The sequence below is a fragment of the Chlorocebus sabaeus genome, chromosome 21 (genome assembly GCF_047675955.1).
Source record: "Chlorocebus sabaeus isolate Y175 chromosome 21, mChlSab1.0.hap1, whole genome shotgun sequence".
Classification (NCBI taxonomy): Eukaryota; Metazoa; Chordata; class Mammalia; order Primates; family Cercopithecidae; genus Chlorocebus; species Chlorocebus sabaeus.
Genome location: NC_132924.1, coordinates 98517934 through 98529961, shown reverse-complemented (window position 1 = coordinate 98529961; position 12028 = coordinate 98517934).

The window sequence follows — 12028 nt, the reverse complement described above, 5'->3', positions numbered from 1 at the left end:
TTCTCCCTTCAATTCTTGTATCATTTTTTTTGATTTCCTTAAATTGGGCTTCACCTTTCTATGGTGCTCCCTGACTAGCTTAATAACTAACTTTCTGAATTCTTTTTCAGGTAAATCAAGGATTTCTTTTTGGTTTGGATCCATTGCTGGTGAGATAGTGTGATTTGGGGGGATGTTAAGAACCTTGTTTTGTCACATTACCAGAGTTCATTTTCTGGTTCCTTCTCATTTGCGTAGCCTCCGTCGGAGGGAAGGTCTAGGGCCTAAGATTATTAGGTTATTGCTCAGACTCTTTTGTCCTATGTGGTTTTCCCTTGATGTGGTACTCACCCTCTTTTCCTGTGGATGTGGCTTCCTGAGAGCTGATCTGTACTGACTATTATCTTTCTTCTGGATCTAGCCACCCAGCAAGTCTACCAGGCTCTGGTCTGGTACTGGGGGTTTTCTAAACAGAGTCCTGTGATGTGAACTATCTGTGGGTCTCTCAGGTGTGGATACCAGCACATGCTCCTGTGGAGATGGCAGGGGGTGAAATGGACCTGTGAGTGTCCTTAGTTTTTGTTGTTTAATGCACTATGTTTGTGCTGGTCGGCCTCCTGCAGGGAGGTGGCACGTTTTAGAGAGCATCAGCTGTGGTAGTATAGGAGGAGCAGGCAATGGGCAGGGCCCTAGAACTCCCAAGAGTATATACCCTTTGTCTTCAGTTACTAGGGTGGGTAGGAAAGGAACATTAGGTGGGGGTAGGGCTAGGCATGTCTGAGCTGAGACTCTCATTGATTGGGTCTTGCTGAGGCTGCTGTGGGGGATGGAGGTGAGGTTCCCAGCTCAATGGAGTTATGTTCATAGGAGGATTATGGCTGTGTCTATTGTGTCATGCAGGTCATCTGGGCAGTAGGGGAAAGCCAGCAGCCACAGGCCTCAACCAGCTCCCACCCAACCCAAAAGGCCAGTCTCATTCCACTCTGTCCTCCCCACCCAACAGCATCGAGTTTGTTTCTAGACAGTGAGTGAGCAGCGCTGAGAACTTGCCCCAAGCTACCTGCCTCCCAGCTGTGAAAGCAAATAGGGCTTTCATTCATCCCCCACCTGTGGAGTCCCCACACCAGATTCATTCCCTCCTTCAAGTTCTGACCAGGAGACTTCTCAATGGGTTCAAATGGTTACAAAGTTCATATAGAGGTTTCCTTCTCCCTTTGGCCTTTTTCCAATGCCTCTGGCTTCCCTTCCGAAGGACCCCTGTGAGTCAAGCAGAATTGACTTGCTAGGGGACCCAGAAAGCCCATAGGGCTTTTCCTACTGCTTCCTCTACCCCTGTATTTCACTTGGCTCTCTAAATTGACTCAGCTCCAGGTAAGGTCAGAATCTTCTCCCATGATCGAGACCTTCAGCTTCCCCAGTAGTGAGGGGGCGGTGTTCAGGCGCAGATGATCTCCCTTTCTTACTTTCACAGTTTGGGCACTCACATTATTTGGGGTGTCTCCCGGGTCCTGCAGGAGTGATCTGCTTCCTTCAGAGGGTCTGTGGGTTCTCCTGGCTTTCATCATGTATTCCTGAAGTCATTCTGGAGCAAATGTTTATGATGCAAGCCTCCACATATTGCTTTGTTTGTCCAAGCGGGAGCTGCAATCTAGTCCTGCCTCCTGTCCTGCAAGATCTCCCAAGTGGCTCTAACATTTTGTTTTCTGTTCTGTAAAAACTGCCATTGAGATTTTCATAGGGATTGCATTAAACTTGTGGATCACTTTGAGTAGGATGAACATTTTAACAGTAATAGTTTTCTAATCCATGAGCACAGAATGTCTTTCCATTTATTTGTACCTTATTTAATTTATCAATATTTGGTAGTTTTCAGTAAACAAGCCTTTAGCCTCCTTGGTTAAGCTTATTCCTAGATAGTTTACTTTTTTAAAAATGCTATAGAAAACAGAATTTCATTCTTAAGTTCCATTCCTATGAGATGAAAAAAAAAAAAAAAAAAAGAACTATTTGCAAAATATAGTTTAGGGGTTAATCTTCAATATATATAAGAAGCCTCTACAAATCAAAAGCAAAACAATACAAAAAACCCCAACTAACTCAATTTTTAAAATGGGTAAAGGACTTAGTCACGTCACACACACACACAAAAAAATACAAATTGCCAAGAGATATAAAAACATGTTCAAAAAACTACCTATTGTGCACTATGTTCACTAAGTGGGTGACAGTATCCCTACTCCAAACCCCAGTATCAAAGTTGTACGTGTACTCCCTGTATCTAAAATAAAAGTTGAAATTTTACAAAAGAAACATACGTAATGTCAGTAATCATCAAGGATATACAAATCAAAACCACAATGAACCTCATACCTTTCAGGAAAATAAGAAAAGTGTTGGTAAGGATGTGGAGAACTTAGAACACTTGTACATGGCTGTTAGGAATGTAAAATGGGGCTGCTATAGGAAAAACAATATAGAGATTCTTCATAAAATTAAAAATAGAACTACCATATGATTCAAAAATTCCATATCTGGGTATGTCTCCAAAAGTATTGAAATCAGAATACTGAAGAGATATCCACACTCCCTTGTTTGTTCCAACACTGTTCACAATAGCGAAGCTATTGAAACAATTTAAATGTCCATTGACATTTCTGCTTCCCTTGTTCTTTCCTCCTTTCCTCCCTCCCTTCCATTCTCATTTTCTTCCTTACTACTTTCTCCTTTTCTCTCTTTTGGTTCCTCCAAGAGGAATCAAATCATAGATGGCATTAAAGCAAATGTTCACTGTGTTCACTGTTAAATGCTTTAAAACAGTGCCTGGCACCTAATAGGTGCTCAGTAAATGGTCATTAGATGAGTGAATAAGTGAATGAGTGAATACATGAAATAATAAAAAAAGTATCTTGATCATTTATTTAAACCGAGCTCATTTTTGATGTGACAATATTGCTGTTTTCCTCCCAGAGTTGTTGTAAAGGGTACATGTGATGAGTTTAGGACAATATTGGTGCAAATTTGTTTGAAAATGGAACATATTAAGATACTAAGCCTGTAGATTTTTTTTTTAAGAGAATATAGACATGGTATAGCTGTATTTAAAATGTTAGCCAAAAGTATTTAAAAAATACTCACAGGCAGATTTTTTCTTTTTAAATTAAAGTTCACTGTAGTTTTCTTAAGACCTAAAATATTGGGAGTTGCCAAAGTTATTCACCATGATTTAGAGATCTACACTTCAGTAAATAGAAAGGAAAAGTAGAAAATTACTTTGCATTGTTGAGTATTTAGAGTAGATCCAAGACCATATTAAGATTTTTACGTATTATGTATCACTGAGGCAGTATTGTTATTTTAATTTATAAATAAATAATTCAGTCCCAGATTCATGAGATCTGCATGTCTTTGAATCTAGTGCTTTACCTACTACATCTTCTTTCTCTCATCAATGACTAGGAAAATGGTGTAACAGATAAGCCTGTAACAATTTTTTATCCTATGTAAACCAAGAAAAGTATCAGACAGGTCTCAATCAATTAAAACATTTATTTTGCCTAGGTTAAGGAAGCACATGCAGGAAATAGGTCCATGCTTCTCCAGTGATGATTTTGAGAGCTTCAATATTTAAAGGGGAAAGGGTGAATACAGGGGACAGAGCAAGACATATTTAAAAGGTGTAGGTAGATGAGGCAAACGGTTGCATTCTTTTGAGTCTCTGATCAGTCATTCACGTGTGAGGAAAAGATAGAGAAATAGTCACTTATGCATTCATCTGGCTCAGTGAATCTGCATTTTTACATATGATAAAATAAATGTAGGGCAGAGGAAGTAATCAGATAGGCATTTGTCTCAGGAGATTAGAGGGATAACTATGAGTTCTGACCTTTGTTCCACACCTATGAAGATGAGCCATCAATTTACATTGCCAGGGTGAAATTCAACAGAACTGTTTTAGGGTAAAGATCTTGAGCCTCACATGGAATTTCCTAATGGGCAAATTGTGAGGGAAATATGTAATGTTTTGTTGTTGTTGTTGTTGTTATTTTTTAAGTGTGGCTATCTTATTTGGGAATGAAATGGGAGACAGGTTTGCCTCAGTTTATTTTCCTTTCATACCTATGTTTTATTATTGGGTGCCAGTTCTGTCCACTTCCTTTTCAGAGAAATTGCACCTCCTGTCCTGGCTGAGGTGTTGTCAGGTCACAGAACCCAATGCCATCTTAACTCACCTCAAGTGATTGGGCCAGGAGAAATCTTCTATGCTACAGTTTTAAAACAATGATAAATCGCCTAGATTGCTTTATTGGGAATTTGAATGGAGAAACCAGAGGTAAATGACAGTTATCTTTTTGTTTTGACACAGTTAATTTATGAGGTCACACCTGAGAGAAAAAAATAGAAAGTGTATGAAGCAGTCAGGGGTGAGGCTGGTGTGCTAGCAAGTCAAAGCCACCTGCAAGCAGAAGTTATTAAAGACTAGGAAAGTAAGTCAGCAGTAAGGAAAAGCAAGAGTAAGAATCACACATGCTGAGATCAGGGAGATCATGCAGCCCCTAAGAGATGACAAGAGAACCCTCGTTTTTCTACTTCTTAGTTTCAGTCCCTATAAGATTATGTTTCTTATTATTTGGTAACTGTACAATTGCCTGTTATATCTTTATTTTAAAAGATAAATCTTCCCTTTTCTTTTACCAGAACTAGTTGGAGAGGTCACTCTTGAAATTTAAATGATTGTAACTAGAACAGATTATACTGCTCCAAAAAACCCATTATTTTGTGGGATGTGTGTCTGTGTGTCTCTGTGTATATGTGTGTGTGTGTGTATTTAGAGGAAGAGTCTGTTTTCTCCTCAAGCTATGAGTTTCAGGTTTATTTTAAGACACACTTTTATCTGTTACCTCAGTGGGAGAAGAGAGAATTTTTTGTGTGTGTGATTTCTTGCTTTCAGGAAAGAAAGCGTTTCGAAAATTGAATAAGAAATAATAGATAGGAATTATCTTTGTTACAGACTCCCAGTCTTATTCATATAGTCTGAAAATTCAGCTTTATGTAATAAGAACTACATCCACCTCATAGTTACAATAATTACTGAAAAAGTTTAATTTTGCAGGAAATGTAACTAAGAATAATAACAAATGAAAATTTCTTAAGCTTACCTTAAATATTACATTTAACACTATATCAATTAATGAAAGTTTTATTTCAATAATTAATGTTTGATTGACTTAAGCTAGCATTTTTATTCAAAATAAAAGCTTCACCAATGTGCATTTATAACTTATAGTCCTGATAGTTAAACTGAAGTTTGGGTTGAAAATATCTTTGTGCAATAGAAATGCACATTTAAGACTAACATAAACTATGGTTGACATTAAACAGAAGGGTATTACAAGTATCAGACCTAACTCAAAAAATGTCTGCTAATTGCATTCAAATACTCTGAAGGAATAAGATAAACATCTTTATGTGACTTCATAAGCCCAATTTCATTATTTTATACTTATACCAATAACTTCAGTACAAAGTGTAAATTGCTGTCTTTCTAGTTAATAAAAAGTAAAGACAGGCTTTCTAGGGGTATGAATGTTTTTAGACATAAATGTAGAGGTGATAGTTGTTTTCCTGGTATAAACAGAGCAGATAAAATATGCAAAACAGGTTTAAATCATTAAGCAAGAGGAGCAAAAATTATTAAACATTAGCTCAGCCATCATTCAGGATTAAGGTCACTTCAATAGGTTATTCTTAGAGACACTTAAAGTCACCCACTGGCCAAGCATAGAAATTCATTTCTCTTGTTAGGACTTTCTGTAAATACAGAAAGTTGGCTGTGTTTCCACAGACCCTTTATTCCAGCACTTCTCCTGTGGTTCTTCTCTGTTATCTACTACTGCTCCATTAATTTCTCCATGAACATTGGGATGATTTCCTACAGGCAGTTACCCAAAAGCCATTGCCAAGACTGATGTTAATCCTTCCTACAGTTCACATAGTTTGGCTGGTAAAGCCTACGCAGAACGTGTAGCTCTCTGTTCTCTCTGCCATCACGATCTCTTCTCCATTTGCCCCCGATCTCCTGTGTTGGCGTCTATCTCTAGCCCATCAGAAGCATTTTCACGTTCTTGTCAAAGTGAGGAATGAGGGAACTGGGCCAGCATTATTAGTCACAACTTCACTCAGTACAAAGAGGCATCATTCACTCTGCCCCTGGAAACTTCTTCAGAGAACTATCATTTTTCTTTATCACTATGGCAATATTTTTTCAGAAGTTTCATGGACTCTTCTTTGACTTTTTCCATAAAATCTTGAATCAAATCTGTCTCCATGCAATGATTCTCCCCAGCATGAGTAAGTTTAGGTCCTTTCCCTTGGGGCTGCCAGACTCCATACAAATAATGGGCCTTATGATGATTAAGGAATTCTTCCAAGTGACAGTTAAAGAGGCTGCCTGCCTAGAGCAGATGAAAGGCATGAGGAATGGAGATGGGTGTTATAAAGAGAATGAGTTTGGATGTGCAAATTTCACACAATACCTTCTCCGAAGATCAAATTCTGATGCAGATAAGAGACTGGAATTAGGTAGAAATTCTAGTTACAAAATCCATGAATAATTTTATATTTCTGAATACAATATTGCTAGTTATTTTATTATAGAGTTGATGAAATGTGAATTTAAATACTCGATGCTTAAAAATCAAGAGAAAAGTATTAGAGGTGACTTTATCATTGCAAATTAAACATAAGAGCTAGATTTCTTCTTAAGTTTTTCATTTTTGTTTTTCTTCACCTGTAGTCTTCTCAAAACCTATATTTATGCTGACAAGACTATTTTGGTTCTAGTAGTAGATTCAGGTTTACAACAGGGAATAATTGTAATTAGCAATTTATGCAAAATAATTATTCTTTTTTTATGACTTGGATGTTGACCTTAGTATGTGTCTGTGTGTATGCACGTGCATGTGCATATATGTATGTAAGTGTACATATTATTAGAAATTGTTAGAAATGTTTAAGGAGTACTATTAAAGTTTAGAAGTGAAATAATCTTTATGATATAAAAAACATAAATAGACATAAATGAATAAAATATTTTGCAATGTATTTTTGAGTCAGTAATTTCAGGTGTCCTTTTAGTATTTTCCTACAATTCTGTCTTTCCCAAAATATAAAAATGTGTTTTATTATCCAAAAATCCTTCCCTCTCCTGAGCTCCTTTTCATCCTTATTACCACCATCATTTCACCAATCACAGTTTCATACATCCTTGTCATCTTTCATTGCTCTTCCATCTTATTCAATCAAGGCATCATACAATCTTTAGAATTCACTTCAAAACATGCCTTACATTTATCTCTTTCTTTTCGTTACCTCTGTCTCCATTTTAATTGTGGAACTTATTATTTCAAATTGAGAGTGTCTCTACAGGTATCTCTACAGTTACACTGATATTCTACAGATATGCTGATATCTCCACAGGTATACTGTGGGGGCACCTCCTGCTATGTATAATACAATGTTTTACATTCACTACATATGTAACAAAATTTTTGTTTAACTGTTTTTTTCTTCACTTCCATTTTCTTCCTCTCTTTCTTCTCCCCTACAAATTTAGATCTGTATGTTATTGTCAGGCTTTTTTATTGTTTTCATATTATTCCTTTCTTAAACAATTTTCACTAGCTTTCTACTGGCTATGGAAGTAAATCTAGATTTATCTGCTCTTATTTCATATCTGACAAATTCCAACGCTGCCATGCCAATCAAAACTTGTATTTCATAGCTTCACAGTGTGGACTGTGCTTTAGACAAGCTAACTCGAACACAATCCTTTCATAATGACATGCTTATGCTGACTTCATTCTTCTCTTTTGCATAAGGAGTATTTAACGCTTCAAGTTTATCATTCAAGATAAGGTTAAGTTTAGTTTTCCAAATATCTGCTATAACATCTAATTCAAATTTTGCTCATGTAGGTGTTACACTTCATCATGTGTTACTTTATGAGAGTTTCTGGCATTTGCTTTCCCAGCAGGAAGGAAAAATGCCTCGATGGCAAGGATTAGGCTGCGTACTCTAAGTATTACAGAGTCTCCCGGCAGTAAACTGCCCTAGAGACCAACTAGGTCAGCCCCTTCATTTTAAAGCTGATGAAACTGAGGCTTAAGTGATCAACTGGCTTCAAAAAGCCATAGAATCCCTTAGCAACAGCATTAGGAATCACACTCCATTTTCGCCTCAGTGCATAGCATAGCATACACATAGGAAAGCACGTATTAATTCCACTTAATTCTGGATTTGCATGTAACTAATTCTCTGTAGACAGGAAAAGATGTTTATTTTCACAATGTTATAGCTTTCAAAGCTGGCTGATTTCAAAGTATCCTGTTGTGACAAGAAATGAACAAAATATTTACTGAGGGAGAATACATGTCTTATTTTTAAATAACCTCTATTTTTTTTTTCTTTTTCCTTTCCTTTTCTTTTTTTCTTTTTTTTTTTTTTTTTTTTTTGAGACGGAGTCTTGCTCTGTCGCCCAGGCTGGAGTGCAGTGGCACGATCACGGCTCACTGCAAGCTCAGCCTCCCGGTTTCACGCCATTCTCCTACCTCAGCCTCTAGAGTAGCTGGGACTACAGGCGCCTGCCACCATGCCCTGCTAATTTTTTGTATTTTTACTAGAGACGGGTTTTCACGGTGTTAGCCAGGTTGGTCTTGACCTCTTGATCTCGTATCTGCCCGCTTTGGCCTCCCAAAGTGCTGGGATAACAGGCGTGAGCCACCACGCCAGGCCATAGCTTCTATTTTCTAAACAGAATGGGAACCCAGTTATCTTTTATTTACTTAGTAGGGTAATGTACCTAAAGAATCCAATGTGAAAATTGAAGAGAAAACTTTAGAGGAAAAGAGTTAGAAGGAAAGAAGAGATGGCTGGAAGCATGGAGGGAAAACAACATGAGGATTTTTGGTAGTGAATTGCTAAATGTTTTGCGTTGTAATGTCATTTCTTCCCTAATCATTCCAAAAAATCTTTAATAAGTTAATCTTACAACTCATTATTTCAAAACGCAACCCAAAGTACTTCTGCACTGGTTGAATGTGGTTAAAAAAAGAAAAGAGATTCAGCATAAACTTTCAGATACATCTGTATTACTTTGAGTCATCAGCAATAGTTTAAATTTTTAAATTATTTGTCTTCTTGTTTAATACTGACAAAATCCTACTTCAATTAAAATAATGTAATTTACAAAAATTAAATATTGTAGGTATTTCATGGAATGTCTTAAGTATATAGGAAAGATGTATTTCAATGATTAAAGAAAATTTTTCATTAAAGTTCAAAATTGGAAATAAAAGTGACATTTTCTGAATAAAGCTGAACAGGGGAATTTTTTTTTTTTTTCTGAAACGGAGTATCGCTCTGTCACCCAAGCTGGAGTGCAGTGGCGTGATCTCAGTTCACTGCAAGCTCCGCCTCCTGGGTTCAAGCCATTCTCCTGCCTCAGCCTCCCGAGCAGCTGGGACTACAGGCGTTTGCCACCACGCCCAGCTAATTTTTTGTATTTTTAGTAGAGACGGGGTTTTACCCTGTTAGCCGCGATGGTCTCTATCTCCTGACCTCGTGATTCACCCGCCTGGGCCTCCCAAAGTGCTGGGATTACAGGCATGAGCCACCTCACCTGGCGAACAGGGGATATTTTTAAAATAAAAGCTTTGATTTTCGCACAGTGTTTTACATAGCTTTGACAAGTCATCAGATGGTCCATTAGTTGATGAGTACAATTTATATGTAGAAGAAATATTTGAAAATATTAGTTATAGATGGATGTTTTTAGCTTAGTTAGTTGTAATATATTATACCTGCTAGGTACAAAATATAAAAGTATCCATTGATTTTACATTTGTGCTTGATTAGTGATTAATATAGTTTTGTGTAGTTTATGTAAAACTGTAACTAAATGCAAAATTTTTTGCATGATTCATATTATTTTCAACATACCAGAAATGTTTACAGTGATGTTTTCTATCTTGAAAATGTGTCGTACATGTTCACCATTTAAATTTTTATTAAGCTTGTAATCCCAGATAAAACAACACCATCATGTTCTATTCTGTGAAATAGTCTTACTTTAACTCACTTGTTTATTTGGAAAATAAGCTCCTAAAAGTTTGAACTTTTTTAAAAGTTGGGGTTATTTTAGTCAACATGCAGACTCAGTATGTTAGTTCCACATTGTTGCTTTAACCAATTATCACATATTTAATGGCTTAAAACAACTAAAATTCGTTATCTTACAGTTCTAGAGGTCAGAAATCCAAAATGGGTCTTGGCAGGCTTAAACCGAGTGTCAGAAGAGCTGAATTCCGTTGCGGGTTCTAGGGGAGAATTGTTTCCTTGTCATTTCCAGCTTCTAAAGGCTGTTTGCATTCCTTGATTTGTGGCCCCTTCTTCTGTTTGCAATGCCAGCAGCACAGTGTCTTTAGATCTTTCTCTGACCCTTCTGCGTCCCTCTTCCACTTATAAGAACACTTGTATTTACATTGGGCCAACTAAAATAATCCAGGATGAGATCAGTTGATTAGTAGCCTAACTCCACCAAAATCTTCATTTCCATTTGTCGTGTAGCCTAACGTATTCCCAGATTCCAGTGAATAAGATGTGAACATCTTTGGAGGAGTACCCTCAGCCATTAAAATAAAAGTTGCTTCATTTTATTATAATCTCCATATCTCTGATTTTTAAGCATTCGTAGTTCATGTTTAGATTCATATCTCACAGTGAACTTCTATACTTAGAGGACTACAAGATAAATTTTATGTTTAAATAGAATTAAATTATTTTGTTGTTAAACATTATCCAGTTAGCTTTCAAAATTTAGGTTGAGAGTACGTGAAATTCAGAACCTTGGATCTTCATGCATTGCTCATTTTGTGAAGAAGACTGGCCAGAAACTTACTATAAAATTCCCCAGGAAGTGAATGCTCAGCAGGAAGAGCCTTTTTCCTACTTCCCCCACTACATGTTTGTCTACACAAATCATGCGTAAATGTCAGAATCTAGTTCTACAATTAATTTTTAAAAGTTTCCCTTCCATAGTGCTGAAATTTAACAACCAGTGAGCCAAACAATAAACCTAAATCTTACAGCCAAAAGTGGCTTTCAGAATAATGAAATTTTAGGATTGACTTAATAAAACACCACTATATTGTAGAAAGTTTTATGATATTTTTTGTAATGTTGTATTTTATATTTGGCATTTACAACTTATAGCTAGAAGGACAAATTTATCTTAAGTTTCAGTCCTCATTGAATTTCTATAGTTCAATTATGCGTCAAATCAGATATGAGTCTCTAAGCACAACTGACAAAATAATTTTGATAATCATTTATAAAATCTAGAAGGAATAAACATATTTTATTTCAATATTTTGTGTGACTTTAGTTTGTATAATTTCTATATGGCCTTTTCTATTGTGTCTCTTCTGTCAAGCTCACCAACTGAACTATTTTTATTTCAAGTATTGTGTTTTTCATTTCTGTTTGTGTTTCATTATTTTAGAGGTTCTATAGCTTTTCTAAAATATTCCATATACTTTATTATATACTCCTTTAACTGTAGAAACAAACATATTTAAATAGTTAATATAGCCTCTTTCTGATAGTTCCAACATCTGTGTCATTTGTTTTTCTTTTATTCTTAATCCTCTTGTTTATGTGTTTATTTTCTGCTTATATAGAGTATTTTTTATTATATACTGGACATTGCAAAGTCACATTTTAAGTATTCTGATTTTTTAAAAAATTTCCATGGAAAATTATTGTTTTTCTAGCAGACAGTTAAATTACTGGTGTTTTGCTGTCATCACATGAAGGCTTTGTTTTACACTTTGCTTGGGTCTGTTTATTTTGGCTTTGCATTTAGTTCTAGGGCAAATTCCTTCATCTTGGGGCATGGTCTTTATTCCTAAAATGGAATCTAAGGTTTTGACGGAAATCTGAAGTGTTGTAATATCTCCTCTAGTATGACAATACTTCAACTCGAACATCTGTA